The sequence below is a fragment of the Acipenser ruthenus genome, chromosome 44 (assembly GCF_902713425.1).
Source record: "Acipenser ruthenus chromosome 44, fAciRut3.2 maternal haplotype, whole genome shotgun sequence".
Lineage (NCBI taxonomy): Eukaryota > Metazoa > Chordata > Actinopteri > Acipenseriformes > Acipenseridae > Acipenser > Acipenser ruthenus.
This window is the reverse complement of record NC_081232.1, coordinates 5,179,067-5,205,009: the sequence shown is the minus strand read 5'-3', so window position 1 is coordinate 5,205,009 and position 25,943 is coordinate 5,179,067. Positions and strand designations below refer to the sequence as shown.

At 43.6% G+C, this 25,943-nt stretch overlaps 34 non-coding genes and 19 pseudogenes across 34 annotated transcripts; all 53 read right to left on the bottom strand.

Annotated features, from left to right (window-relative positions):
* Positions 1-4,655: 4,655 nt before the first annotated feature.
* On the bottom strand, positions 4,656-4,774 carry LOC131719207 (5S ribosomal RNA). Its single transcript, XR_009318103.1, has one exon. It is a non-coding gene; the product is annotated as a 5S ribosomal RNA (ribosomal RNA).
* Positions 4,775-4,874: 100 nt separating this feature from the next.
* LOC131713283 (5S ribosomal RNA) lies at positions 4,875-4,993 on the bottom strand (annotated as a pseudogene).
* Positions 4,994-5,092: 99 nt separating this feature from the next.
* Positions 5,093-5,201, bottom strand: LOC131716180 (5S ribosomal RNA; annotated as a pseudogene).
* Positions 5,202-5,300: 99 nt separating this feature from the next.
* Positions 5,301-5,409, bottom strand: LOC131715484 (5S ribosomal RNA; annotated as a pseudogene).
* A 114-nt stretch (positions 5,410-5,523) lies between these two features.
* Positions 5,524-5,632, bottom strand: LOC131716285 (5S ribosomal RNA; annotated as a pseudogene).
* Positions 5,633-15,063: 9,431 nt separating this feature from the next.
* LOC131716528 (5S ribosomal RNA) lies at positions 15,064-15,172 on the bottom strand (annotated as a pseudogene).
* A 114-nt stretch (positions 15,173-15,286) lies between these two features.
* On the bottom strand, positions 15,287-15,405 carry LOC131713759 (5S ribosomal RNA; annotated as a pseudogene).
* Positions 15,406-15,505: 100 nt separating this feature from the next.
* On the bottom strand, positions 15,506-15,624 carry LOC131711676 (5S ribosomal RNA). Its single transcript, XR_009313564.1, has one exon. It is a non-coding gene; the product is annotated as a 5S ribosomal RNA (ribosomal RNA).
* Positions 15,625-15,724: 100 nt separating this feature from the next.
* Positions 15,725-15,843, bottom strand: LOC131717868 (5S ribosomal RNA). The gene has a single exon (XR_009316761.1). It is a non-coding gene; the product is annotated as a 5S ribosomal RNA (ribosomal RNA).
* Positions 15,844-15,954: 111 nt separating this feature from the next.
* Positions 15,955-16,073, bottom strand: LOC131714305 (5S ribosomal RNA; annotated as a pseudogene).
* A 100-nt stretch (positions 16,074-16,173) lies between these two features.
* Positions 16,174-16,292, bottom strand: LOC131715388 (5S ribosomal RNA; annotated as a pseudogene).
* A 114-nt stretch (positions 16,293-16,406) lies between these two features.
* On the bottom strand, positions 16,407-16,525 carry LOC131716459 (5S ribosomal RNA; annotated as a pseudogene).
* Positions 16,526-16,625: 100 nt separating this feature from the next.
* On the bottom strand, positions 16,626-16,744 carry LOC131714202 (5S ribosomal RNA; annotated as a pseudogene).
* A 91-nt stretch (positions 16,745-16,835) lies between these two features.
* On the bottom strand, positions 16,836-16,954 carry LOC131714379 (5S ribosomal RNA; annotated as a pseudogene).
* Positions 16,955-17,068: 114 nt separating this feature from the next.
* Positions 17,069-17,177, bottom strand: LOC131716468 (5S ribosomal RNA; annotated as a pseudogene).
* A 114-nt stretch (positions 17,178-17,291) lies between these two features.
* On the bottom strand, positions 17,292-17,410 carry LOC131713421 (5S ribosomal RNA; annotated as a pseudogene).
* A 114-nt stretch (positions 17,411-17,524) lies between these two features.
* On the bottom strand, positions 17,525-17,643 carry LOC131710370 (5S ribosomal RNA). The gene has a single exon (XR_009312242.1). It is a non-coding gene; the product is annotated as a 5S ribosomal RNA (ribosomal RNA).
* A 100-nt stretch (positions 17,644-17,743) lies between these two features.
* On the bottom strand, positions 17,744-17,862 carry LOC131719080 (5S ribosomal RNA). The gene has a single exon (XR_009317976.1). It is a non-coding gene; the product is annotated as a 5S ribosomal RNA (ribosomal RNA).
* A 114-nt stretch (positions 17,863-17,976) lies between these two features.
* Positions 17,977-18,095, bottom strand: LOC131714255 (5S ribosomal RNA; annotated as a pseudogene).
* A 100-nt stretch (positions 18,096-18,195) lies between these two features.
* On the bottom strand, positions 18,196-18,314 carry LOC131711143 (5S ribosomal RNA). The gene has a single exon (XR_009313025.1). It is a non-coding gene; the product is annotated as a 5S ribosomal RNA (ribosomal RNA).
* Positions 18,315-18,414: 100 nt separating this feature from the next.
* On the bottom strand, positions 18,415-18,533 carry LOC131710261 (5S ribosomal RNA). Its single transcript, XR_009312132.1, has one exon. It is a non-coding gene; the product is annotated as a 5S ribosomal RNA (ribosomal RNA).
* Positions 18,534-18,647: 114 nt separating this feature from the next.
* On the bottom strand, positions 18,648-18,756 carry LOC131715794 (5S ribosomal RNA; annotated as a pseudogene).
* A 100-nt stretch (positions 18,757-18,856) lies between these two features.
* LOC131710433 (5S ribosomal RNA) lies at positions 18,857-18,975 on the bottom strand. The gene has a single exon (XR_009312305.1). It is a non-coding gene; the product is annotated as a 5S ribosomal RNA (ribosomal RNA).
* A 100-nt stretch (positions 18,976-19,075) lies between these two features.
* LOC131719079 (5S ribosomal RNA) lies at positions 19,076-19,194 on the bottom strand. Its single transcript, XR_009317975.1, has one exon. It is a non-coding gene; the product is annotated as a 5S ribosomal RNA (ribosomal RNA).
* Positions 19,195-19,294: 100 nt separating this feature from the next.
* Positions 19,295-19,413, bottom strand: LOC131719078 (5S ribosomal RNA). The gene has a single exon (XR_009317974.1). It is a non-coding gene; the product is annotated as a 5S ribosomal RNA (ribosomal RNA).
* A 114-nt stretch (positions 19,414-19,527) lies between these two features.
* Positions 19,528-19,646, bottom strand: LOC131719077 (5S ribosomal RNA). Its single transcript, XR_009317973.1, has one exon. It is a non-coding gene; the product is annotated as a 5S ribosomal RNA (ribosomal RNA).
* A 100-nt stretch (positions 19,647-19,746) lies between these two features.
* Positions 19,747-19,865, bottom strand: LOC131710504 (5S ribosomal RNA). Its single transcript, XR_009312376.1, has one exon. It is a non-coding gene; the product is annotated as a 5S ribosomal RNA (ribosomal RNA).
* Positions 19,866-19,965: 100 nt separating this feature from the next.
* Positions 19,966-20,084, bottom strand: LOC131719076 (5S ribosomal RNA). The gene has a single exon (XR_009317972.1). It is a non-coding gene; the product is annotated as a 5S ribosomal RNA (ribosomal RNA).
* Positions 20,085-20,198: 114 nt separating this feature from the next.
* LOC131713073 (5S ribosomal RNA) lies at positions 20,199-20,317 on the bottom strand. Its single transcript, XR_009314961.1, has one exon. It is a non-coding gene; the product is annotated as a 5S ribosomal RNA (ribosomal RNA).
* A 100-nt stretch (positions 20,318-20,417) lies between these two features.
* Positions 20,418-20,536, bottom strand: LOC131711853 (5S ribosomal RNA). The gene has a single exon (XR_009313742.1). It is a non-coding gene; the product is annotated as a 5S ribosomal RNA (ribosomal RNA).
* A 100-nt stretch (positions 20,537-20,636) lies between these two features.
* LOC131719075 (5S ribosomal RNA) lies at positions 20,637-20,755 on the bottom strand. Its single transcript, XR_009317971.1, has one exon. It is a non-coding gene; the product is annotated as a 5S ribosomal RNA (ribosomal RNA).
* Positions 20,756-20,855: 100 nt separating this feature from the next.
* LOC131711852 (5S ribosomal RNA) lies at positions 20,856-20,974 on the bottom strand. Its single transcript, XR_009313741.1, has one exon. It is a non-coding gene; the product is annotated as a 5S ribosomal RNA (ribosomal RNA).
* A 100-nt stretch (positions 20,975-21,074) lies between these two features.
* Positions 21,075-21,193, bottom strand: LOC131719074 (5S ribosomal RNA). The gene has a single exon (XR_009317970.1). It is a non-coding gene; the product is annotated as a 5S ribosomal RNA (ribosomal RNA).
* Positions 21,194-21,307: 114 nt separating this feature from the next.
* Positions 21,308-21,426, bottom strand: LOC131711360 (5S ribosomal RNA). Its single transcript, XR_009313244.1, has one exon. It is a non-coding gene; the product is annotated as a 5S ribosomal RNA (ribosomal RNA).
* Positions 21,427-21,526: 100 nt separating this feature from the next.
* LOC131719073 (5S ribosomal RNA) lies at positions 21,527-21,645 on the bottom strand. The gene has a single exon (XR_009317969.1). It is a non-coding gene; the product is annotated as a 5S ribosomal RNA (ribosomal RNA).
* A 114-nt stretch (positions 21,646-21,759) lies between these two features.
* LOC131713396 (5S ribosomal RNA) lies at positions 21,760-21,878 on the bottom strand (annotated as a pseudogene).
* Positions 21,879-21,992: 114 nt separating this feature from the next.
* LOC131714230 (5S ribosomal RNA) lies at positions 21,993-22,111 on the bottom strand (annotated as a pseudogene).
* Positions 22,112-22,211: 100 nt separating this feature from the next.
* LOC131719072 (5S ribosomal RNA) lies at positions 22,212-22,330 on the bottom strand. Its single transcript, XR_009317968.1, has one exon. It is a non-coding gene; the product is annotated as a 5S ribosomal RNA (ribosomal RNA).
* Positions 22,331-22,430: 100 nt separating this feature from the next.
* Positions 22,431-22,549, bottom strand: LOC131711200 (5S ribosomal RNA). Its single transcript, XR_009313083.1, has one exon. It is a non-coding gene; the product is annotated as a 5S ribosomal RNA (ribosomal RNA).
* Positions 22,550-22,649: 100 nt separating this feature from the next.
* On the bottom strand, positions 22,650-22,768 carry LOC131719070 (5S ribosomal RNA). Its single transcript, XR_009317966.1, has one exon. It is a non-coding gene; the product is annotated as a 5S ribosomal RNA (ribosomal RNA).
* Positions 22,769-22,868: 100 nt separating this feature from the next.
* LOC131712321 (5S ribosomal RNA) lies at positions 22,869-22,987 on the bottom strand. The gene has a single exon (XR_009314216.1). It is a non-coding gene; the product is annotated as a 5S ribosomal RNA (ribosomal RNA).
* Positions 22,988-23,101: 114 nt separating this feature from the next.
* LOC131719069 (5S ribosomal RNA) lies at positions 23,102-23,220 on the bottom strand. The gene has a single exon (XR_009317965.1). It is a non-coding gene; the product is annotated as a 5S ribosomal RNA (ribosomal RNA).
* A 100-nt stretch (positions 23,221-23,320) lies between these two features.
* Positions 23,321-23,439, bottom strand: LOC131719068 (5S ribosomal RNA). Its single transcript, XR_009317964.1, has one exon. It is a non-coding gene; the product is annotated as a 5S ribosomal RNA (ribosomal RNA).
* A 114-nt stretch (positions 23,440-23,553) lies between these two features.
* Positions 23,554-23,672, bottom strand: LOC131717857 (5S ribosomal RNA). Its single transcript, XR_009316750.1, has one exon. It is a non-coding gene; the product is annotated as a 5S ribosomal RNA (ribosomal RNA).
* A 114-nt stretch (positions 23,673-23,786) lies between these two features.
* Positions 23,787-23,905, bottom strand: LOC131719067 (5S ribosomal RNA). The gene has a single exon (XR_009317963.1). It is a non-coding gene; the product is annotated as a 5S ribosomal RNA (ribosomal RNA).
* Positions 23,906-24,019: 114 nt separating this feature from the next.
* Positions 24,020-24,138, bottom strand: LOC131719066 (5S ribosomal RNA). Its single transcript, XR_009317962.1, has one exon. It is a non-coding gene; the product is annotated as a 5S ribosomal RNA (ribosomal RNA).
* Positions 24,139-24,409: 271 nt separating this feature from the next.
* On the bottom strand, positions 24,410-24,528 carry LOC131710212 (5S ribosomal RNA). Its single transcript, XR_009312081.1, has one exon. It is a non-coding gene; the product is annotated as a 5S ribosomal RNA (ribosomal RNA).
* A 114-nt stretch (positions 24,529-24,642) lies between these two features.
* Positions 24,643-24,761, bottom strand: LOC131710211 (5S ribosomal RNA). Its single transcript, XR_009312080.1, has one exon. It is a non-coding gene; the product is annotated as a 5S ribosomal RNA (ribosomal RNA).
* A 114-nt stretch (positions 24,762-24,875) lies between these two features.
* LOC131719065 (5S ribosomal RNA) lies at positions 24,876-24,994 on the bottom strand. Its single transcript, XR_009317961.1, has one exon. It is a non-coding gene; the product is annotated as a 5S ribosomal RNA (ribosomal RNA).
* Positions 24,995-25,108: 114 nt separating this feature from the next.
* On the bottom strand, positions 25,109-25,217 carry LOC131715122 (5S ribosomal RNA; annotated as a pseudogene).
* A 100-nt stretch (positions 25,218-25,317) lies between these two features.
* Positions 25,318-25,436, bottom strand: LOC131719064 (5S ribosomal RNA). Its single transcript, XR_009317960.1, has one exon. It is a non-coding gene; the product is annotated as a 5S ribosomal RNA (ribosomal RNA).
* A 100-nt stretch (positions 25,437-25,536) lies between these two features.
* LOC131719063 (5S ribosomal RNA) lies at positions 25,537-25,655 on the bottom strand. Its single transcript, XR_009317959.1, has one exon. It is a non-coding gene; the product is annotated as a 5S ribosomal RNA (ribosomal RNA).
* A 100-nt stretch (positions 25,656-25,755) lies between these two features.
* Positions 25,756-25,874, bottom strand: LOC131714116 (5S ribosomal RNA; annotated as a pseudogene).
* Positions 25,875-25,943: the final 69 nt, after the last annotated feature.

Genomic DNA, 25,943 nt, shown 5'->3' with positions numbered 1-25,943 from the left:
GCCAAACTGGGTAAAAAGCCTTCTTTAAAAACGTACATAATGTCTTTAATTTTACTAACACCTGCTTCTATAAAACTCTTTTTATAAAGATTCACACCTTGTACTTTTAACAGTGGGTTCAAAAAAAGAGGCTGCTCCAATATTTGTTCTCTGGTCTCTGGGCTAAAAGTGACATGTTGCAAGAACTCAGACCAAGCCACTAGAACTTCTTTATAAATCCAGGGAACATCCTTTACCATTGAAGGTTTAAGACACATTAATAGAATTTCTTCCCCCATTCCCAAACCCCCACAATTTGATAAGAAATGTTTCAGAAAGTGCTTCCATACACTGTTATTCGTAGGGTCTAAAAACTTTTTAACCACTTTAATTCGAAAGCTCTTTCGTTTTAGCTCAATATCTGCCAGCATTAGCCCTCCTTTACTGATTTTCCCAATGACTGTATTATAGCTGATCTTAGCAGGTTTCCCAGCCCGCAGAAACCTAACCATCATGTTTTTAATCTCTTTCTCAGCCCACTGGGGGATCTCCTTAACACTCAGTAAATACCATATCCTGGAAAGAAACAGACTATTAATGACCAAGACTTTACCCTTCAGAGTCAACTCCCTGCCACTCCACAAATTCAAGATGGCCCTCATTTTGATTATCTTTTCCTGCCAGTTCTTTTCAGCCACTGACCTCTCTTCTAATCCAATATATACCCCCAAGATCTGAAGGCTTTCCTCTGCAATTCTGAAAGGTATATCTAAAAGTGTATTGCTTTTCCTTACAGGGAGAATTTCTGATTTATCAATATTGATTTTTGCCCCTGAAGCAGAACAGTAAGATGTGAACACTTCCATTATTTTTGGGATGCTGTCTGAACTCGACACTGTGAGTGTGGTGTCATCTGCATGCTGATATATAATTGATTTTTCATTACAACCAGGAATTGGGACTCCAATTATGTCTTTATTCCCTTGTATTGCCAGGCTCAGGGGTTCTGCAATTACTGAATACAGCAAAGCAGAGAGAGGATATCCCTGTCTCACTGACCTCTCCACTGGGAAGAACTCAGTCAGATTGCCATTACATTTTACCCTACTAAAAATATTGGTATAAAAAATCTTAACCCATGAGGTAAAACTATTCCCAAAACCAAATCTCTGCAGCACCTCTAATAAGTAATCATGTTCCACCCTATCAAAGGCTTTTTCCTGATCTACTTTTAAAATATAGCCTTCTTTTTGCTCCATTTTCAAGTAACTAACTACATCCCTTACCGAACATATTGTATCCGCTATATCCCTTCCTGGCACACAATAAGTTTGGGAGGAGGATATTATCTTAGGCAATACCGCTTTCAAACGATTTGTGAAAATCCTTGTTAGTGCCTTATAATCACAATTCAACAGACTTATGGGCCGATAGTTTTTTAATAAGGCTTTATCTCCTTGTTTCTTGTAGATTAAAGTAACTATCCCCATTCTCATTGTTGGACTTAAAAGACCTTTCTCTTTAACCTCTTTAAATACTTGTAATAAAATAGGGCAGATAAGATTTTTAAATTTAAGATAAAATTCCAGGGTTAACCCATCTGAACCAGGACTTTTATTAGTTGTCATATCCTGCAAGGCGTCTTCTATTTCCTCCAACCTAATCTCCTTCTCACAACTCTCCCTGTCTTCCTCACTCACTTTAGTTGCTATAAAAGAAAGTATTTTCTCCCTCTCCTCCAAAATTGTACCTTGTTTTTTAAAAAGCCCTGTGTAAAAATTACAAACTTCTTTTAAGATTTCACCCTGTTCTTCAGTTACTTCCCCATTATTTTTAGTCAGTTCTTCTATATAGGAATCCTGTTGTCTTTGTTTTTCAAGCCCAAAAAAGAATGTAGTGCTTTTCTCTCCCTCCACCACATGTCTGGCTTTGGATCTTAGTATTGCCCCTTCACAGCGCTCGTTTTCAATTCCTTTAATTTTGTCTTGCAATTCCTCAATTCTGTTATAATTCATATCCATCAGATCTGCTGCCTTCTCATATTCACGTTTAAGTTCTACCTGAACCTCCTGCTCATTCTTAATTTTAATTTTATTTCTATTTATCCCATATTGAATGCAGTATTTCTTTATATTGTATTTTAAATTATCCCACCATATTCGTTTTCCATTTTGAAACAATGGACACTTCATACTATCCCTAATTAATATTTCAATTCCCTTACTAAACAAATCTTCTTTCAAAAATTGATTATTAAGACACCACAACCCTGGTCCTTTATGCAACTTATTAAACAGGACTTGAAAAGAGAAAGCAGCATGATCGCTGAAAGAGGTGAATTTATAACCAATCTTCCCCAGGTAGCTAAGAAAGTTAACATGACATATTCCAAAATCTATTCTGCTTTGGTTTAATTCCTTTTGTACAAACTGTCTCCTGGAGAAATCCCTCTTTAAAGAATTTCGGCATCTCCAGAAATCAATATAATTATAATTCTCCAAATGCCTTGCCAACAAATTTCTGGAATAATCACCTTTGAAAACCATTCCTGATGCGATGTCAATAGTGCTCATAGCTACATTGAAGTCTCCCACCATAATGACATTGTCTGCTCCTAGGTGTCTCTCTAGGCCAGTAAAAAAATCAAAACGCTCCTTTTGATCATTAGGAGCATAACAATTAACCAATTCAAAACAATTATTTTTAAAATTAATTTGCATTTTTATAAATCTCCCTTCGTTATCCTTCTCTAACAAAGAAACGCTTTCCTTAAAATTATTACTAACTAATACAGCCACCCCTCTCCTATGGTTGGAATAATTACTAGTATAGATGTCCCCATTCCATAAATGCTTGAAATCATGAATAAAAACGTCATCCCAGAAAGTTTCCTGCAGGCAGACAATATCATTCTTATTTACATTAATTAAAACTTTTTCAAGTTTAGCAAAATTCCTTAACCCATTTACATTAAGTGATAATATTGAGACCATTCCTGCAAAAAGAAGAAACAATTCTTTCAAAAACCTGACCATTATGTTTCCTCTTCCTGCAGAACATCAAACCCTTTTGTTTTAATCATTTTTGCAACCGTTGTTTTGCAAACCAATGTCCCAATGTCTTTCTTTTTCCTCACACATCTGGATGTGATCTTATCAAGGTTAGGTTTCACTTTCACCTTCGATCTTTTAAACATTTTTTTCCCCCTGTCTCAACCCATTCCTCCTTCTCTATTTTGTTGTTTCCAATTCCCTCAGCCACAGTTAGCATAGTTTTCCCTAAAGGGCAAGTTATGCTCAACCCTTCTGTTGAACAGTCCCCAGCAGCTTGTACCTGCTCTACCCCCTCCTTACTTGTTGATGCAACTTCCAACTGGACCCCCATCTCCCTTGCAATATCTGTCGATAGTGTTTGGTCATCAGCAGCCTCCATTTCTATAACTGCAGCTTGAGGCTCCTCTCCAGCATTCAGTCTCGGTACTGCAGTTTCACTCCCTGCTTTTTTATGAGTGCCCTCCATCTCCTTATGCTCCAGTGGTCCAGTAATATCATCGTCTTCCTCAGTTCCTCTATCACTGTCAGTACCCTTGTCCTTGCTCCCAGCCTTACTGTCCGAGTCAATGCAAATGCACCACTGCGGCTTCCTCCTACACTCCTCACAGCGCGGCGCTGCACAGTTCCTGCTTGAGTGCCCCTGAACCCCGCAATCAAAACAAATGAAAGTGGGGCAGTCCTTGAGTAGATGTTCCGAGGACAGACATGACAGGCAAACTTTATGTTGATTGTTATGTATCACCCTAAAATGTCTCAGCCCCTCAGCTGTTACAAACTTTACGCTGTAAGGCAATGACTTTACTTCGTTAGTGAATTGAACCATAACAAACCTTGTCCCATCAGCAACATGAGTACCTGGGTAAAACCTTCTTTTCACATCTGAGCAGATTACAACTCCCCATGCCATTAGCTTACTCCTAATGTCCAGGTCAGATATATATGCAGGCAAATTTAAAAAAGAAACCACTACTTTACCTGAAGAAAGTGGCTCACATTCAAAATTATTTCCCTTTATGCATATTCCTCCAAGCAGTATTTCAGCCACTTCTCTGCTCTCCACCGTAATTTCATATTTGTCCTGTTGTTTAGGAACACATGCAAATACTTTCCCAAATCCACACTGTTTATCAGCGGCATTTATCACATCTTCAGCTGAAATCTTTGAATTGTCCTTAACCAGAACAACAACCGTATACTCTTTTTTATAAATCCTTTTTTCTCCATGAGGCCTTTTTTCAGCTCCACTTGTGTCCCCGGCATGCCTAGACATGCCTAGGGACATTGTCCGTTGTACATCCACAACTCCAGGCACACAATCCTTTTCAATCACAACAGTACTAGAAATGTCCAAATAAAATCCAAGAAAAAAGATTAATATTAAAGTAGAAAAACATCAAAATAAAATCCCCAAACAGAGATTCCTCCACTAGCAAAGTGTAGCTTCCTCTTCTGATCACCTGACCAATCCCACAATGCACCAGGCTTATTCAAGGTGGTGTGGCCACAGGCGATTGCATTTCTGCTTTCATGACTTTTATGTTTAGTGAGCTGGGGGTGATTCCTCCAAAATGTCCTTTTGTCCTCCACACATTTCAATTGTAAAATGTAATTACAAAAATGTAATGCCTGCAGCACTTGATATTCCCAGGTGGTCTCCCATCCAAGTACTAACCAAGCCCAACATTGCTTAGCTTCCGAGATCAGACGAGATCAGGCATATTCAAGGTGGTGTGGCCGCAGGCGATTGCATTTCTGCTTTCATGACTTTTATGTTCGGTGAGCTGGGGGTGATTCCTCCGAAATTTCCTTTTGTCCTCCACACATTTCAATTGTAAAATGTAATGCCTGCAGCACCTGATATTCCCAGGTGGTCTCCCATCCAAGTACTAAGCAAGCACAACATTGCTTAGCTTCTGAGATCGGACGAGATCAGGCTTATTCAAGGTGGTGTGGCCGCAGGCGATTGCATTTCTGCTTTCATGACTTTTATGTTTAGTGAGCTGCGGGTGATTCCGCCAAAATTTCCTTTTGTCCTCCACACATTTCAATTGAAAATGTAATGCCTGCAGCACTTGATATTCCCAGGTGGTCTCCCATCCAAGTACTAACCAAGCCCAACATTGCTTAGCCACTGAGATCAGGCTTATTCAAGGCGGTGTGGCCGCAGGCGATTGCAGTTCTGCTTTCTTGACTTTTATGTTTGGTGAGCTGCGGGTGATTCCTCTGAAATTTCCTTTTGTCCTCCACACATTTCAATTGAAAATGTAATGCCTGCAGCACTTGATATTCCCAGGTGGTCTCCCATCCAAGTACTAACCAAGCCCAACATTGCTTAGCTACTGAGATCAGGCTTATTCAAGGTGGTGTGGCCGCAGGCGATTGCAGTTCTGCTTTCATGACTTTTATGTTCGGTGAGCTTGGGGTGATTCCTCCGAAATTTCCTTTTGTCCTCCACACATTTCAATTGTAAAATGTAATTACAAAAATGTAATGCCTGCAGCACTTGATATTCCCAGGTGGTCTCCCATCCAAGTATTAACCAAGCCCAACATTGCTTAGCTTCTGAGATCAGGCTTATTCAAGGTGGTGTGGCCGCAGGTGATTGCAGTAATGCTCTCATCACTTTTATGTTCGGTGAGCTGGGGGTGATTCCTCCGAAATTTCCTTTTGTCCTCCACACATTTCAATTGTAAAATGTAATTACAAAAATGTAATGGCTGCAGCGCTTGATATTCCCAGGTGGTCTCCCATTCAGGTACTAACCAAGCCCAACATTGCTTATGTAACCCACCTTTGGCTACTTATAATTCTAGATTCGTATGAACGGTTAGTATAACGAGAAATTAACAAAAGAATGTTCAGTGTGTTTTTTTTAACAGCTAGCATACATTTATTAAGACAGAAAGGTGTACCATATAATCATAAATTCAGTACCTCTTGTCTAAAATAATACAGTTAGTTTGAAATAAGAAGTTCTAATTAAAACCAATGTCCTTGTTGGTGTGTATGTAGTGTGAGTCGATATTCCTACCACTCTGTAGAACTTCGAGAAGAATGAAAACAGTCCTTTGAAATCCAAAAGAAATTCCAGAAAAAGGGAAAAAAAAAAAAAAATTCCAGGGTAGAAATCTTCAGTGTATCTTCAATAAGTTAGGCTCGCCAGTCCTTTGCAGGAGAATTCAACAGGGTTTTTTTTCTCTTTAAAAGAAAATCATCATCGGTCTCTGGTCTAAAGACTTCTTCAAAAGCTTTTTAGAGTGAGATAAACTTTAGTTGGTCCAGCAATCAAGAATCTCGAGTTCAACATGCGACTTTTACTAAATGGACGCTCTCATCTCCTTCTCAGGGTGTCTACCGTCAATCAAGGCGGGACTTCCTGTTAACACTCATTTCCTAATCCCATTGCCTTCTGTACATAAGAATTGTAACAGGGTTACATCCTCCCCTCTTGAATATATGTGAGTCCCTTCACATTTTCACATGGCAATTACCTAAACAACCTGGTAGGCATCAGGAATCAGATTCTTTATAAGTGTAGGATGTTCGGACCCATTTAATGAGTTTATAATATCTGTGCTCAATCCATGAAATAAACACTGTATGACTGAGGAAAGGGGATTCCCTAGTTCTTGGTACTCAAGGTGATCTGGCACTCTGTGCGACCTCGTGGATCGACATACAGAAGTGTCATTAACGTCCCAGCAAGGTGGATTATTCTCTTCTGTATTCTTTGTCTCAATTTCTATGGCTATGTTTCTTGTTCCATTAAACTCTTCTCTTTTATCATCATCACTTGGATTCACATCAGTTAAGCCTTCCAGTAAGTTTCCTAATGATGTGATTCTTATCAGGCAAGTTTCCAGTGTCATCTTCTCTCTCTTCAGCAGAAGTTGGGTTCACTTCAGGTAAGTCTCCAATGTCTTCTCTCTCTTCAGCAGCATTTGGATGAAAGCTTTCAGCATACGGGTTTAAACTTGAACCTGTACAGGGCAACGGGTCATCCGAGTCCGCAGCATGCGCTTGTTCTTCTCTAGAGATCGGTACAGCTGTAGGTCTATCTGGGTCATAGAAATCATGAACTTGAATGATTCTTGTATCTCTCATTGAGGGATTTTTGTGCAAATACAATGGGTATTCATCTTCATCCTCAGATTCCACATGTAGCGGCTCATTTTCTCCATCCTGGAAAGGATTCTGCCGCGTCCTTGGTCGTCTAACCGGTGTCTTCCCAGAGGTGGCTTCTTTCTCTTCTAGTGCAGGCAAAAACCCACAGGGTAGCAGAAGATCTCTGTGAAGAGTTCGGAGAGGCCCGTCTTTATTCTCTGGTCGAACCACATACACCGGTAATTCACCCATTTGTTTTACAACAATATGGATGTCAGCTCCCCATCTGTCTGCAATCTTTTGTTTTCCACGTAAACTGACATTACGGACCAGGATCCTATCTCCTACTTGCAAAGTAGACTCTCAGACTAGTTTATCAAATCTTTTCTTGTTCGTTTTGGCTGATTTCAAAGCATTCTCTGTGGCAATGTGGTAGCTTTCTTCCAAATATGATCTCAGATTTTTAACATACTGCGAGTGTGACTTGGGTTCCACTCCTCTTGGCTGTAGGCCAAACGCGATGTCAATGGGCAACCTGGGCTGTCTTCCGAACATCAGTTCATATGGCGAGAATCCAGTCACCTCATTCCTCGTGCAGTTATAGGCATGGACTAATGGTTTCACATAATCATGCCAGTGTGCTTTCTCTTTTTCCTTCAAAGTCCCTAGCATACTCAGAAGCGTCCTATTAAAACGCTCTACAGGATTCCCTCTTGGATGGTATGGTGTGGTTCTTACTTTCCGTATTCCAGCAAGTGCACACAGTTCACGTATAGTATGGGATTCAAAATCTCATCCTTGGTCACTATGTAGACGTTCAGGAAAACCATAGTGAACAACTAAATGGTCCCAAAGACTCCTAGCTACAGTTGCTGCCTTTTGATCTCTGGTGGGGATGGCAACAGCATACTTTGTAAAATTGTCAGTTATGACCAAGATATTTCTAGTGTCACGATTGTCAGGCTCCAATGACAAAAAGTCCATACAAACTAATTCTAGCGGTCTGGTGGTACAAATGTTCACCAGAGGTGCAGCTTTTTCAGGATGAGCTTTTCTCCTCACACATCGACCACAAGTTTTCACCTTTTGTTCCACAGCTGCAGCCATCCTCGGCCAATAGAACCTTGATCTAATGAGGTCAAGAGTTTGTTCAATACCCATATGTCCCATTTCATCATGTAAGCTCTCCAACACCCTTGATCTCAACTTTTCAGGTAGAACAATTTGATAGGAAACTTCTTTTCCATCCAGACGTCTTCTATACAATATGCCATGTTTCAATTCCAGACGATTCCATTGTCTCAAAATTAATTGCAAATCAGGGGACTCATACTTTAAGGTTGTGGGAAATGTATTCCCAGACTCAATTAAGGCGATAACTCTTCCAATAACTGGGTCCTCTTTTTGTTGCTGAACCAAATCTACATTTGACATCCTTGGTAGAGTTATCTGTCCATCACTAACTCCATCTTGATCAAAACAATCGGGGACTGCTTCTGGTTCAAGAGCAAGGGATTCAACTAAGATAAGTTTAAACTTGTCTTCTTCTGTATCCCCATTTCTCTGAAGGGTATGTCTATCACACACTGCTCTAATTGCATCTTGCGTAAAGAGTTTCACATTCTCTGGTGGACTCAAATGATGGGATGTAAACTGCTGAATTCTGTCACTTCTTGTGAATCAATGTCATCCTCCAAGGTCCCGTGGGGTAGTCTTGAGAGTCCATCTGCATCAATGTTTTGTTTTCCTGTCCTATACTTAATGTCGAATGAAAAAGTAGAAAGAGCAGTGTGGCAAAGCGCCCCGCCCCTGTGTGCATTTGTGTGTTATATGTTGTATGTATGGTGCGTATGTTAATGTTGGTGTATAGATTGGTACACGGGATATAAACAGGTCTGTGTTTCACGTGTATTTAAAAAGGTAGATTTGTATTTAGGCACGAGGAGGGCACAAATCACTTCATGTGCTGGCTAAATGTAATGTGTGGCACGGGGTTGCACGTAATGAATTCACGTGCTGGGATTCAAGTGAATAATTAATTAGTAATTGAATCCCAGCACAAACAGTATAAATGGATGCACGTTTAGTCACTCGTGGTTGGGTGTTCGGAAGAGGAGAACGGGTGAGAGAGAGAGGAGAGTTAAAATAAGTAAAAACGTGCAAGAGAAGTGTTTTGTTTGTACTCACCGTGTTTGTTTGTCTCTCTGTGCACCGTTTGTTTAGTGTTAGTCCGTTTTGTATGTCTGTTTATTTTGGCGCAAGTGCCGTGTCCTGTTTTTGTGCTGTTTTCAAACCTTTTATTTGTTAATAAACGCTGAGTGCAGCCATTGCACTCAGCTCATCATCACCACCGTCTCTGTGTTTGAATTCCTTTCTGGTCTGACGCAACCCACTCTGGCCGTCTTTGTGACACGTGGTGTCATCGTGGGATAGCCGCGCCTCCAAGCGTCAGACCAGGAGGGGTCTGGATTAAAAAAAAATAAAAAAATAAAAAAAATAAAATAAAGGATTACAAATATTGTTTTGGGGGGAAAAAAAAAAGTCAATGGCAGAAGACGCCATCAAACTGCGGGGCTGGTTCCTGGAGAATGCTGGGCTGGAGGCCCAGTCTCTGCCCATAGTCGTCCGGGCCCTGTGGATGATGGACAGTGAGAGATGGGAGGCATATCAGGAGGAACACACCCCAAACACCTTGGAGGAAGGTGTGGAGTTTGTCCTCAGCTACCTGGAGGCAACCATAAACGGAACAGCAGCCCAGGTAGCAGGACCACCAGCAGAGGAGTACCTGCTGTCCCCATCTCCACCAGCAGAGGGTGAGTACCTGCTGTCCCCATCTCCACCAGCAGAGGGTGAATGCCTGCTGGTTTTGCCTCCACAGCCCAAGCGGGAGGAGCCTGAGCGTCCACAGCCCAAGCGGGAGGAGCCTGAGCGTCCACAGCCCAAGCGGGAGGAGCCCGAACGTCCTACGCCTGAGTGGGAGGAGCCCGAACGTCCTACGCCTGAGTGGGAGGAGCCCGAACGTCCTACGCCTGAGTGGGAGGAGCCCGAACGTCCTACGCCTGAGTGGGGGGAGCCCGAACGTCCACAGCCCAAAAGGGAGGAGTCGGTGCGTCCACAGCCCAAAAGGGAGGAGTCGGTGCGTCCACAGCCCAAAAGGGAGGAGTCGGTGCGTCCACAGCCCAAAAGGGAGGAGTCGGTGCGTCCACAGCCCAAAAGGGAGGAGTCGGTGCGTCCACAGCCCAAAAAGAGGGAAGTCGGGGCTTCCACAGCCGTAGGACCCAAGCTGCCAGCAGAGGGAGAATGCCTGCTGGTCCCACCTCCACCAGCAGAGGGTGAATACCTGCTGGTGCCGTCCCAAGAGCCAGAAGGGGAGGAGTTACAGGCTCAACCCCCTGAAAATTTTTGGGGGGGAGAAGGGCAGGATGCTGGTGTCCCCCAGCAGCCTCTAGCTATGCTGCTGAAGGCAGCACGGCGCGCACATGCCCAGCCGCCACAGCAGAGGGAGCCAGCACCGCCACAGCCTCCCTCTGAGTGGCCAGCATCAGCCCCATCGCCTCTACCTCCGCCACCTCCACCAGCAGAGGGTGAATACCTGCTGGTTCCACCTCCACCGCAGTGGGAGGACTGCTTGCCCCTCCCACCTCCACCAGCAGAGGGTGAATACCTGCTGGTTCCACCTCCACCGCAGTGGGAGGACTGCTGGCCCCTCCCACCTCCACCAGCAGAGGGTGAATACCTGCTGGTTCCACCACCGCCAGGAGCAGAGGAGCTGGAGCTGCCTCTGCCTCCACCACCGCCAGGAGCAGAGGAGCTGGAGCTGCCTCTGCCTCCACCACCGCCAGGAGCAGAGGAGCTGGAGCTGCCTCTGCCTCCGCCACCGCCCGGAGCAGAGGAGCAGGAGCTGCCTCTGCTGCCCGTACCTCCGCAGGGAGTATGGTGGCCGGAGCCCCAGAAAGGGGAGCTGCCGGCCACGAAGAAGGGGGAGGAGGTCTGGAGACCACTTTCCCCAGCAGCAGTTTCGCTGCAGGAGTTCTTGTGGCCGGAGCCCCACAGGAGGGAGCTGCCGGCTACGAAGAAGGGGGAGGTCGGGGGACCACCTGCCCCCGCAGCTTTTTCGCTGCAGGACAGGACCAGCATGCTGTGCCACTACCGGCAGGGGAGCTGACAGCATTTCCTGCCATGGGCCCACTGAAGCCTCCCTTCCCAGCCCGAGACTTTGGCCTGGACTGCTGGGTATTTAAGGGGGGAGGTGGCCGTTGAGGCCATGTGTGCTGCGCACAAGGGGGGGTATATGTGGCAAAGCGCCCCGCCCCTGTGTGCATTTGTGTGTTATATGTTGTATGTATGGTGCGTATGTTAATGTTGGTGTATAGATTGGTACACGGGATATAAACAGGTCTGTGTTTCACGTGTATTTAAAAAGGTAGATTTGTATTTAGGCACGAGGAGGGCACAAATCACTTCACGTGCTGGCTAAATGTAATGTGTGGCACGGGGTTGCACGTAATGAATTCACGTGCTGGGATTCAAGTGAATAATTAATTAGTAATTGAATCCCAGCACAAACAGTATAAATAGATGCATGTTTAGTCACTCGTGGTTGGGTGTTCGGAAGAGGAGAACGGGTGAGAGAGAGAGGAGAGTTAAAATAAGTAAAAACGTGCAAGAGAAGTGTTTTGTTTGTACTCGCCGTGTTTGTTTGTCTCTCCGTGCACCGTTTGTTTAGTGTTAGTCCGTTTTGTATGTCTGTTTATTTTGGCGCAAGTGCCGTGTCCTGTTTTTGTGCTGTTTTCAAACCTTTTATTTGTTAATAAACGCTGAGTGCAGCCATTGCACTCAGCTCATCATCACCACCGTCTCTGTGTTTGAATTCCTTTCTGGTCTGACGCAACCCACTCTGGCCGTCTTTGTGACAAGCAGCCAACCATCGGTAACTGGTTGCATCCAACTTTGCAGAAGTTAATATATACGTTAACGGGTTATTGTCAGTTATAACAGAGAAAGGCGCACCATACAGGTAATCATGAAATTTCTCTGTTACCGCCCATTTTAGGGCAAGGAATTCCAATTTATGGGCTGGATACCGGGCTTCGTGACAATCCCCTACTAGCAAAGGCAATGACACGCATCTGTCCCTCTTGCTCCTGGTAAAGTGCAGCTCCCAACCCACTTGTGCTTGCATCTGTATGGAGGATGTAGGGTAGTCTTGGATCAGCAAACCCAAGTTTTTCAATGATGGAATCAAACGCTTGTTAACAAGCAGGTGTCCAGCGATCAGCAAACGGCTCTTTGGGATTGAAGTATTTACAACCTGGCTTTGTCCTCTTACTCCCTTTTCTGATGGGAGGGTATCCAGAAGTCAGCTCATTCAAAGGTTTAACTATCTTAGAATAATCTTTGACAAACCTTCGATAATAACCCGAGAATCCAAGGAAGGATCTTAATTCCTTCAAGTTATTGGGCCGTGGCCAGGTTTTTAAAGCACACACCTTCTCTGGATCAGTTTCAACTCCATTCTGGGTCACTATGTGTCCTAAATAACGTACAGATGTCTGGAAAAACTTGCATTTCTCAGGTGATAGTTTCAACCCATATTCCTTGAGACGATGTAGGACACGTAGAAGTCTATTTTCATGTTCCTCCAGTGTCTCGGAGAAAACAATGAGGTCATCTAAGAAAACCAACACCTCCTTCAAATTCATGTCCCCCATACACTTCTCCATTAAACGTTGGAATGTACTAGGAGCGTTCGTTATTCCTTGAGGCATGCGATTAAATTCCCAGAATCCAAGGGGACATACAAAGGCAGATTTTGGCTTGTCATACTCTTCCAACTCAATCTGGTAATATCCTGATTTCAGATCTATAACGGAAAACCATTTAGATCCAGTTAGAGCAGAGAAAGTTTCTTCTAAGTTTGGTAGTGCATAGGCATCTTTTATAGTCTGTAGATTCAGTTTCCTATAATCAATGCACAACCTGACATCTCCGTTCTTCTTTCGAACAACCACAATTGGTGATGCGAATGGAGATTCAGATTCTCGTATTACATCTGCATCTAGCAGCTCCTGAAGATGTTTCCGGACAGCCTCAAGATCTTGTGGGTGGATTGGACGTGGTCTCTGTTTAAAAGGAGTCTCATCTTTAAGTTTAATGTGATGTTTCACTTTAGAGGTGTGTCCAAAATCCATATCATGACATGCAAAAACATCAGACATCTCACCCAATTTCAGTGAAATTCTGGTTTTCCAATCTTCAGGTAGTGGAGAGTCACCAAAATCAAAAGTAAGTTCAGTCTTCTCAGTTGTTTTCTTTTGACTAGCAGATGCACTGTAAGTGGTTGCTAGTGAACCATCAGTCTTGTTACACTGATTTCCTTTATCAAAAGTGCCATTGATCACACAGTGTGGTATATTTAAGTCAGCAATGATGCAACTGGCAGGGAGAATCACATCATGGTCGGTCTCATTTTTTAAAAAAACAGGTTTATATGGAGGGTGTGTTGGTAGAGAGAGAAGACAGCTACTCAGGAAAAGCCCACCTGGTAAAGAAGACAAGTGTGACTGTTCTACTAATGCCCACTTTTCAGTGTTTATGCGGTTCACACACGCAAAGCCTTCTAAGAGAACTTTCTGACCTGCGGGAATGACCTTCTGTTTGTTGCTTCGCCACTTCACCCATCCAAGTCTGCCACTGCTGTTCTGGTTTCTTCTCAACTTAAGAGCTTTCAGGATCCCCTTATAGCCATAGAGAGCTGAGCTATTTTTAATAGTTCTTTCACAGCACTGCTCATATAGTACATCAAGGGTGTTCGTTCCAATCAATATAGGCAGTTGGCTATTTGAGCGAAGGTCAGGAACTACTAAGGCTAGAGTTAAAATTTTGGTTTCGATCCCTGTAATCGCCTTAGGAAATGTCATGTTTACTTCAACATATCCCAAATATGGGACAGACTGACCATTTGCACCCTCAACTTCTAGAAGATTGTTCAAAGGCCAAATTGTATGGTTTGGCAAATTCTTCTGATAAAACGACAATGATAGAGTGCTGACCTGTGACCCCGTATCTAGAAGGCAATTACAAGCTACACCAGCTACACGGATACTAGCTGTACATTTTGGACCAACCAACCCTTTAGGCAGTTTGACTTCTTGCTGTGCAAGATGCGAATGTATCGTCGATCTGTGTTTTTTTACGTGATGGTTGACAAGTTCCTGTTTGTCCCTCAACAGAAACTGATCCTAGTTTAAATGTGGAGAGTTAGAGAAGCTGTGCTGGGCTTCCCAAGAACGCTGCTTCTCTCTCAATTCCTTCTTTTTCATTTCAACAAGCAATGCATTAGGTACATCGCTACAAGACCTCGCAATGTGTCCATCTTTCCCACACTTAAAACAGTACCATGGTCTGGGTTTCCCATCTGCTACTGCACTTTGCTCATGGCTTCCTGCAGCCACCATTTCTTGGTGCTTGTTCACCTTGGGTTGGGACACCTTGTGAGAAGCTTTCTGGCAACTCTCGTCATTTGCAGCTTTCAAACTTGTTAGCTGTTTCTGAAGGTCAGCAATTTGTTTCTTTAGTTCTTCAGTCCCACTAGGAAAGACCTCGGGACCATGATCAGTAATGTCATGTTCATTTAAATAGGATAATTAGAAAATGTAATTACAAAAATGTAATGCCTGCAGCACTTGATATTCTCAGGGGGTCTCCCTTCCAAGTACTAACCAAGCCCTAACCAAGCCCTAACCAAGCCCAACATTGCTTAGCTTCTGAGATCAGACGAGGTCAGGCTTATTCAAGGTGGTTGGCCGCAGGCAATTGCATTTCTGCTTTCATGACTTTTATGTTTAGTGAGCTGGGGGTGATTCCTCCAAAATTTCCTTTTGTCCTCCACACATTTCAATTATAAAATGTAATTACAAAAATGTAATGCCTGCAGCACTTGATATTCCCAGGTGGTCTCCCATCCAATTACTAGCCAAGCCCAACATTGCTTAGCTTCTGAGATCAGAATTATTCAAGGTGGTGCGGCCGCAGGCGATTGCATTTCTGCTTTCATGACTTTTATGTTAAGTGAGCTGGGGGTGATTCCTCCAAAATTTCCTTTTGTCCTCCACACATTTCAATTGTAAAATGTAATTACAAAAATGTAATGCCTGCAGCACTTGATATTCCCAGGTGGTTTCCCATCCAAGTACTAACCAAGCCCAACATTGCTTAGCTTCTGAGATCAGACGAGATCAGCCTTATTCAAGGTGGTGTGGCTGCAGGTGATTGCATTTCTGCCTTCATGACTTTTATGTTTATTGAGCTGGGGGTGAATCATACAAAATTTCCTTTTGTCCTCCACACATTTCAATTGTAAAATGTAATGCCTGCAGCACTTGATATTCCCAGGTGGTCTGCCATCCAAGTACTAACCAAGCCCAACATTGCTTAGCTTCTGAGATCAGACGAGATCAGGCTTATTCAAGGTGGTGTGGCCGCAGGCGATTGCATTTCTGCATTCATGACTTTTATGTTTAGTGAGCTGGGGGTGATTCCTCCAAAATTTCCTTTTGTCCTCCACACATTTCAATTGTAAAATGTAATGCCTGCAGCACTTGATATTCCCAGGTGGTCTCCCATCCAAGTACTAACCAAGCCCAACATTGCTTAGCTTCTGAGATCAGATGAGATCAGGCTTATTCAAGGTGGTGTGGCCGCAGGCGATTGCCTTTCTGCTTTCATGACTTTTATGTTTAGTGAGCTGGGGGTGATTCCTCCAAAATTTCCTTTTGTCCACACATTTCAATTGTAAAATGTAATTACAAAAATGTAATGCCTGCAGCACTTGATATTCCCAGGTGGTCTCCCATCCAAGTACTAACCAAGCCCAAAATTGCTTAGCTTCTGAGATCAGACGCGATCAGACTTATTCAAGGTGGTGTGGCTGCAGAAGTTTGCAGTTCTGCTTTCATGACTTTTATGTTTAGTGAGCTGGGGGTGATTCCTCCAAAATTTCCTTTTGTCCTCCACAAATTTCAATTGTAAAATGTAATGCCTGCAGCTCTTGATATTCATAGGTGGTCTCCCATCCAAGTACAAACCAAGCCCAACATTGCTTAGCTTCTGAGATCAGACAAGATCAGGCTTATTCAAGGTGGTGTGGCTGCAGGAGTTTGCAGTTCTGCTTTCATGACTTTTATGTTTAGTGAGCTGGGGGTGATTCCTCCAAAATTTCCTTTTGTCGTCCACACATTTCAATTGTAAAATGTAATTACAAAAATGTAATGCCTGCAGCGCTGGATATTCCCAGGTGGTCTCCCATCGAAGTCCTAACCAAGCCCAACATTGCTTAGCATCTGAAATAAGACGAGATCAGGCTTATTCAAGGTGGTGTGGCCGCAGGCGATTGCATTTCTGCTTTCATGACTTTTATGTTTAGTGAGCTGGGGGTGATTCCTCCAAAATTTCCTTTTGTCCTCCACACATTTCAATTGTAAAATGTAATGCCTGCAGCACTTGATATTCCCAGGTGGTCTCTTATCCAAGTACTAACCAAGCCCAACATTGCTTAGCTTCTGAGATCAGACAAGATCAGGCTTATTCAAGGTGGTGTGGCCGCAGGCGATTGCATTTCTGCTTTCATGACATGTGAGCTGGGGGTGATTCCTCCAAAGTTTCCTTTTGTCCTCCACACATTTCAATTGTAAAATGAAATGCCTGCAGCACTTGCTATTCCCAGGTGGTCTCCCATCCAAGTCCTAACCAAGCCCAACATTGCTTAGCTTCTGAGATCAGACGAGATAAGGCTTATTCAAGGTGGTGTGGCCGCAGGCAAGTGCATTTCTGCTTTCATGACTTTTATGTTTAGTGAGCTGGGGGTGATTCCTCTAAAATTTCCTTTTGTCCACCACACATTTCAATTGTAAAATGTAATTACAAAAATGTAATGCCTGTAGCACTTGATATTCCCAGGTGGTCTCCCATCCAAGTACTAACCAAGCCCAACATTGCTTAGTTTCTGAGATCAGACTTAGTCAAGGTGGTGTGGCCGCAGGCGATTGCATTTCTGCTTTCATGACTTTTATGTTTAGTGAGCTGGGGGTGATTCCTCCAAAATTTCCTTTTCTCCTCCACACATTTCAATTGTAAAATGTAATTACAAAAATGTAATGCCTGTAGCACTTGATATTCCCAGGTGGTCTCCCATCCAAGTACTAACCAAGCCCAACATTGCTTAGCTTCTGAGATCAGGCGAGATCAGGCTTATTCAAGGTGGTGTGGCTGCAGGCGATTGCATTTCTGCTTTCATGACTTTTATGTTTAGTGAGCTGGGGGTGATTCCTCCAAAATTTCCTTTTGTCCTCCACACATTTCAATTGTAAAATGTAATTACTAAAATGTAATGCCTGCAGCACTTGATATTCCCAGGTGGTTTCCCATCCAAGTACTAACCAAGCCCAACATTGCTTAGCTTCTGAGATCAGACGAGATCAGGCTTATTCAAGGTGGTGTGGCCGCAGGCGATTGCATTTCTGCTTTCATGACTTTTATGTTTAGTGAGCTGGGGGTGATTCCTCCAAAATTTCCTTTTGTCCTCCACACATTTCAATTGTAAAATGTAATGCCTGCAGCACTTGATATTCCCAGGTGGTCTCCCATCCAAGTACTAACCAAGCCCAACATTGCTTAGCTTCTGAGATCAGACGAGATCAGGCTTATTCAAGGTGGTGTGGCCGCAGGCGATTGCATTTCTGCTTTCATGACTTTTATGTTTAGTGAGCTGGGGGTGATTCCTCCAAAATTTCCTTTTGTCCTCCACACATTTCAATTCTAAACTGTAATTACAAAAATGTAATGCCTGCAGCACTTGATATTCCCAGGTGGTCTCCGATCCAAGTCCTAACCAAGCCCAACATTGCTTAGCTTCTGAGATCAGACGAGATCAGGCTTATTCAAGGTGGTGTGGCCGCAGGCGATTGCATTTCTGCTTTCATGACTTTTATGTTTAGTGAGCTGGGGGTGATTCCTCCAAAATTTCCTTTTGTCCTCCACACATTTCAATTGTAAAATGTAATGCCTGCAGCACTTGATATTCCCAGGTGGTCTCCCATCCAACTACTAACCAAGCCCAACATTGCTTAGCTTCTGAGATCAGACGAGATCAGGCTTATTCAAGGTGGTGTGGCCGCAGGCGATTGCATTTCTGCTTTCATGACTTTTATGTTTAGTGAGCTGGGGGTGATTCCTCCAAAATTTCCTTTTGTCCTCCACACATTTCAATCGTAAAATGTAATGCCTGCAGCACTTGATATTCCCAGGTGGTCTCCCATTCAAGTACTAACCAAGCCCAACATTGCTTAGCTTCTGAGATCAGACGAGATCAGGCTTATTCAAGGTGGTGTGGCCGCAGGCGATTGCATTTCTGCTTTCATGACTTTTATGTTTAGTGAGCTGGGGGTGATTCCTCCAAAATTTCCTTTTGTCCTCCACACATTTCAATTGTAAAATGTAATTACAAAAATGTAATGCCTGCAGCACTTGATATTCCCAGGTGGTCTCCCATCCAAGTACTAACCAAGCCCAACATTGCTTAGCTTCTGAGATCAGACTTATTCAAGGTGGTGTGGCCGCAGGCGATTGCATTTCTGCTTTCATGACTTTTATGTTTAGTGAGCTGGGGGTGATTCCTCCAAAATTTCCTTTTGTCCTCCACACATTTCAATTGTAAAATGTAATGCCTGCAGCACTTGATATTCCCAGGTGGTCTCCCATCCAAGTACTAACCAAGCCCAACATTGCTTAGCTTCTGAGATCATACGAGATCAGGCTTATTCAAGGTGGTGTGGCCGCAGGCGATTGCATTTCTGCTTTCATGACTTTTATGTTTAGTGAGCTGGGGGTGATTCCTCCAAAATTTCCTTTTGTCCTCCACACATTTCAATTGTAAAATGTAATGCCTGCAGCACTTGATATTCCCAGGTGGTCTCCCATCCAAGTACTAACCAAGCCCAACATTGCTTAGCTTCTGAGATCAGACGAGATCAGGCTTATTCAAGGTGGTGTGGCCGCAGGCGATTGCATTTCTGCTTTCATGACTTTTATGTTTAGTGAGCTGGGGGTGATTCCTCCAAAATTTCCTTTTGTCCTCAACACATTTCTATTGTAAAATGTAATGCCTGCAGCACTTGATATTCCCAGGTGGTCTCCCATCCAAGTACTAACCAAGCCCAACATTGCTTAGCTTCTGAGATCAGACGAGATCAGGCTTATTCAAGGTGGTGTGGCCGCAGGCGATTGCATTTCTGCTTTCATGACTTTTATGTTTAGTGAGCTGGGGGTGATTCCTCCAAAATTTCCTTTTGTCCTCCACACATTTCAATTGTAAAATGTAATTACAAAAATGTAATGCCTGCAGCACTTGATATTCCCAGGTGGTCTCCCATCCAAGTACTAACCAAGCCCAACATTGCTTAGCTTCTGAGATCAGACGAGATCAGGCTTATTCAAGGTGGTGTGGCCGCAGGCGATTGCATTTCTGCTTTCATGACTTTTATGTTTAGTGAGCTGGGGGCGATTCCTCCAAAATTTCCTTTTGTCCTCCACACATTTCAATTGTAAAATGTAATGCCTGCAGCACTTGATATTCCCAGGTGGTCTCCCATCCAAGTACTAACCAAGCCCAACATTGCTTAGCTTCTGAGATCAGACGAGATCAAGCTTATTCAAGGTGGTGTGGCCGCAGGCGATTGCATTTCTGCTTTCATGACTTTTATGTTTAGTGAGCTGGGGGTGATTCCTCCAAAATTTCCTTTTGTCCTCCACACATTTCAATTGTAAAATGTAATGCCTGCAGCACTTGATATTCCCAGGTGGTCTCCCATCCAAGTACTAACCAAGCCCAACATTGCTTAGCTTCTGAGATCAGACGAGATCAGGCTTATTCAAGGTGGTGTGGCCGCAGGCGATTGCATTTCTGCTTTCATGACTTTTATGTTTAGTGAGCTGGGGGTGATTCCTCCAAAATTTCCTTTTGTCCTCCACACATTTCAATTCTAAAATGTAATTACAAAAATGTAATGCCTGCAGCACTTGATATTCCCAGGTGGTCTCCCATCCAAGTCCTAACCAAGCCCAACATTGCTTAGCTTCTGAGATCAGACGAGATCAGGCTTATTCAAGGTGGTGTGGCCGCAGGCGATTGCATTTCTGCTTTCATGACTTTTATGTTTAGTGAGCTGGGGGTGATTCCTCCAAAATTTCCTTTTGTCCTCCACACATTTCAATTGTAAAATGTAATGCCTGCAGCACTTGATATTCCCAGGTGGTCTCCCATCCAAGTACTAACCAAGCCCAACATTGCTTAGCTTCTGAGATCAGACAAGATCAGGCTTATTCAAGGTGGTGTGGCCGCAGGCGATTGCATTTCTGCTTTCATGACTTTTATGTTTAGTGAGCTGGGGGTGATTCCTCCAAAATTTCCTTTTGTCCTCCACACATTTCAATTGTAAAATGTAATGCCTGCAGCACTTGATATTCCCAGGTGGTCTCCCATCCAAGTACTAACCAAGCCCAACATTGCTTAGCTTCTGAGATCAGACGAGATCAGGCTTATTCAAGGTGGTGTGGCCGCAGGCGATTGCATTTCTGCTTTCATGACTTTTATGTTTAGTGAGCTGGGGGTGATTCCTCCAAAATTTCCTTTTGTCCTCCACACATTTCAATTGTAAAATGTAATGCCTGCAGCACTTGATATTCCCAGGTGGTCTCCCATCCAAGTACTAACCAAGCCCAACATTGCTTAGCTTCTGAGATCAGACAAGATCAGGCTTATTCAAGGTGGTGTGGCCGCAGGCGATTGCATTTCTGCTTTCATGACTTTTATGTTTAGTGAGCTGGGGGTGATTCCTCCAAAATTTCCTTTTGTCCTCCACACATTTCAATTGTAAAATGTAATGCCTGCAGCACTTGATATTCCCAGGTGGTCTCCCATCCAAGTACTAACCAAGCCCAACATTGCTTAGCTTCTGAGATCAGACGAGATCAGGCTTATTCAAGGTGGTGTGGCCGCAGGCGATTGCATTTCTGCTTTCATGACTTTTATGTTTAGTGAGCTGGGGGTGATTCCTCCAAAATTTCCTTTTGTCCTCCACACATTTCAATTGTAAAATGTAATTACAAAAATGTAATGCCTGCAGCACTTGATATTCCCAGGTGGTCTCCCATCCAAGTACTAACCAAGCCCAACATTGCTTAGCTTCTGAGATCAGACGAGATCAGGCTTATTCAAGGTGGTGTGGTCGCAGGCGATTGCATTTCTGCTTTCATGACTTTTATGTTTAGTGAGCTGGGGGTGATTCCTCCAAAATTTCCTTTTGTCCTCCACACATTTCAATTGTAAAATGTAATGCCTGCAGCACTTGATATTCCCAGGTGGTCTCCCATCCAAGTACTAACCAAGCCCAACATTGCTTAGCTTCTGAGATCAGACGAGATCAGGCTTATTCAAGGTGGTGTGGCCGCAGGCGATTGCGTTTCTGCATTCATGACTTTTATGTTTAGTGAGCTGGGGGTGATTCCTCCAAAATTTCCTTTTGTCCTCCACACATTTCAATTGTAAAATGTAATTACAAAAATGTAATGCCTGCAGCACTTGCTATTCCCAGGTGGTCTCCCATCCAAGTACTAACCAAACCCAACATTGCTTAGCTTCTGAGATCAGACGAGATCAGGCTTATTCAAGGTGGTGTGGCCGCAGGTGATTGCATTTCTGCTTTCATGACTTTTATGTTTAGTGAGCTGGGGGTGATTCCTCCAAAATTTCCTTTTGTCCTCCACACATTTCAATTGTAAAATGTAATTACAAAAATGTAATGCCTGCAGCACTTGATATTCCCAGGTGGTCTCCCTTCCAAGTACTAACCAAGCCCAACATTGCTTAGCTTCTTAGATCAGACAAGATCAGGCTTATTCAAGGTGGTGTGGCCGCAGGCGATTGCATTTCTGCTTTCATGACTTTTATGTTTAGTGAGCTGGGGGTGATTCCTCCTAAATTTCCTTTTGTCCTCCACACATTTCAATTGTAAAATGTAATGCCTGCAGCACTTGATATTCCCAGGTGGTCTCCCATCCAAGTACTAACCAAGCCCAACATTGCTTAGCTTCTGAGATCAGACGAGATCAGGCTTATTCAAGGTGGTGTGGCCGCAGGCGATTGCATTTCTGCTTTCATGACTTTTATGTTTAGTGAGCTGGGGGTGATTCCGCCAAAATTTCCTTTTGTCCTCCACACATATCAATTGTAAAATGTAATGCCTGCAGCACTTGATATTCCCAGGTGGTCTCCCATCCAAGTACTAACCAAGCCCAACATTGCTTAGCTTCTGAGATCAGACGAGATCAGGCTTATTCAAGGTGGGGTGGCCGCAGGCGATTGCTGTTCTGCTTTCATGACTTTTATGTTTAGTGAGCTGGGGGTGATTCCTCCAAAATTTCCTTTTGTCCTCCACACATTTCAATTGTAAAATGTAATGCCTGCAGCACTTGATATTCCCAGGTGGTCTCCCATCCAAGTACTAACCAAGCCCAACATTGCTTAGCTTCTGAGATCAGACGAGATCAGGCTTATTCAAGGTGGTGTGGCCGCAGGCGATTGCATTTCTGCTTTCATGACTTTTATGTTTAGTGAGCTGGGGGTGATTCCTCCTAAATTTCCTTTTGTCCTCCACACATTTCAATTGTAAAATGTAATGCCTGCAGCACTTGATATTCCGAGGTGGTCTCCCATTCAAGTACTAACCAAGCCCAACATTGCTTAGCTTCTGAGATCAGACGAGATCAGGCTTATTCAAGGTGGTGTGGCCGCAGGCGATTGCATTTCTGCTTTCATGACTTTTATGTTTAGTGAGCTGGGGGTGATTCCTCCAAAATTTCCTTTTGTCCACCACACATTTCAATTGTAAAATGTAATTACAAAAATGTAATGCCTGCAGCACTTGATATTCCCAGGTGGTCTCCCATCCAAGTACTAACCAAGCCCAACATTGCTTAGCTTCTGAGATCAGACGAGATCAGGCTTATTCAAGGTGGTGTGGCCGCAGGCGATTGCATTTCTGCTTTCATGACTTTTATGTTTAGTGAGCTGGGGGTGATTCCGCCAAAATTTCCTTTTGTCCTCCACACATTTCAATTGTAAAATGTAATGCCTGCAGCACTTGATATTCCCAGGTGGTCTCCCATCCAAGTACTAACCAAGCCCAACATTGCTTAGCTTCTGAGATCAGACGAGATCAGGCTTATTCAAGGTGGTGTGGCCGCAGGCGATTGCTGTTCTGATTTCATGACTTTTATGTTTAGTGAGCTGGGGGTGATTCCTCCAAAATTTCCTTTTGTCCTCCACACATTTCAATTGTAAAATGTAATGACAAAAATGTAATGCCTGCAGCACTTGATATTCCCAGGTGGTCTCCCATCCAAGTACTAACCAAGCCCAACATTGCTTAGCTTCTGAGATCAGATGAGATCAGGCTTATTCAAGGTGGTGTGGCCGCAGGCGATTGCATTTCTGCTTTCATGACTTTTATGTTTAGTGAGCTGGGGGTGATTCCTCCAAAATTTCCTTTTGTCCTCCACACATTTCAATTGTAAAATGTAATTACAAAAATGTAATGCCTGCAGCACTTGATATTCCCAGGTGGTCTCCCATCCAAGTACTAACCAAGCCCAACATTGCTTAGCTTCTGAGATCAGACGAGATCAGGCTTATTCAAGGTGGTGTGGCCGCAGGCGATTGCATTGCTGCTTTCATGACTTTTATGTTTAGTGAGCTGGGGGTGATTCCTCCAAAATTTCCTTTTGTCCTCCACACATTTCAATTGTAAAATGTAATTACTAAAATGTAATGCCTGCAGCACTTGATATTCCCAGGTGGTCTCCCATCCAAGTACTAACCAAGCCCAACATTGCTTAGCTTCTGAGATCAGACGAGATCAGGCTTATTCAAGGTGGTGTGGCCGCAGGCGATTGCATTTCTGCTTTCATGACTTTTATGTTTAGTGAGCTGGGGGTGATTCCTCCAAAATTTCCTTTTGTCCTCCACACATTTCAATTGTAAAATGTAATTACAAAAATGTAATGCCTGCAGCACTTGATATTCCCAGGTGGTCTTATTCAAGGTGGTGTGGCCTCAGGCGATTGCATTTCTGCTTTCATGACTTTTATGTTTAGTGAGCTGGGGGTGATTCCTCCAAAATTTCCTTTTGTCCTCCACACATTTCAATTGTAAAATGTAATGCCTGCAGCACTTGATATTCCCAGGTGGTCTCCCATCCAAGTACTAACCAAGCCCAACATTGTTTAGCTTCTGAGATCAGACGAGATCAGGCTTATTCAAGGTGGTGTGGCCGCAGGCGATTGCATTTCTGCTTTCATGACTTTTATGTTTAGTGAGCTGGGGGTGATTCCTCCAAAATTTCCTTTTGTCGTCCACACATTTCAATTGTAAAATGTAATTACAAAAATGTAATGCCTGCAGCACTTGATATTCCCAGGTGGTCTCCCATCCAAGTACTAACCAAGCCCAACATTGTTTAGCTTCTGAGATCAGACGAGATCAGGCTTATTCAAGGTGGTGTGGCCGCAGGCGATTGCGTTTCTGCTTTCATGACTTTTATGTTTAGTGAGCTGGGGGTGATTCCTCCAAAATTTCCTTTTGTCCTCCACACATTTCAATTGTAAAATGTAATTACAAAAATGTAATGCCTGCAGCACTTGATATTCCCAGGTGGTCTCCCATCCAAGTACTAACCAAGCCCAACATTGCTTAGCTTCTGAGATCAGACGAGATCAGGCTTATTCAAGGTGGTGTGGCCGCAGGCGATTGCATTTCTGCTTTCATGACTTTTATGTTTAGTGAGCTGGGGGTGATTCCTCCAAACTTTCCTTTTGTCCTCCACACATTTCAATTGTAAAATGTAATTACAAAAATGTAATGCCTGCAGCACTTGATATTCCCAGGTGGTCTCCCATCCAAGTACTAACCAAGCCCAACATTGCTTAGCTTCTGAGATCAGGCTTATTCAAGGTGGTGTGGCCGCAGGCGATTGCATTTCTGCTTTCATGACTTTTATGTTTAGTGAGCTGGGGGTGATTCCTCCAAAATTTCCTTTTGTCCTCCACACATTTCAATTGTAAAATGTAATGCCTGCAGCACTTGATATTCCCAGGTGGTCTCCCATCCAAGTACTAACCAAGCCCAACATTGCTTAGCTTCTGAGATCAGACGAGATCAGGCTTATTCAAGGTGGTGTGGCCGCAGGCGATTGCATTTCTGCTTTCATGACTTTTATGTTTAGTGAGCTGGGGGTGATTCCTCCAAAATTTCCTTTTGTCCTCCACACATTTCTATTGTAAAATGTAATGCCTGCAGCACTTGATATTCCCAGGTGGTCTCCCATCCAAGTACTAACCAAGCCCAACATTGCTTAGCTTCTGAGATCAGACGAGATCAGGCTTATTCAAGGTGGTGTGGCCGCAGGCGATTGCATTTCTGCTTTCATGACTTTTATGTTTAGTGAGCTGGGGGTGATTCCTCCAAAATTTCCTTTTGTCCTCCACACATTTCAATTGTAAAATGTAATGCCTGCAGCACTTGATATTCCCAGGTGGTCTCCCATCCAAGTACTAACCAAGCCCAACATTGCTTAGCTTCTGAGATAAGACGAGAACAGGCTTATTCAAGGTGGTGTGGCCGCAGGCGATTGCATTTCTGCTTTCATGACTTTTATGTTTAGTGAGCTGGGGGTGATTCCTCCAAAATTTCCTTTT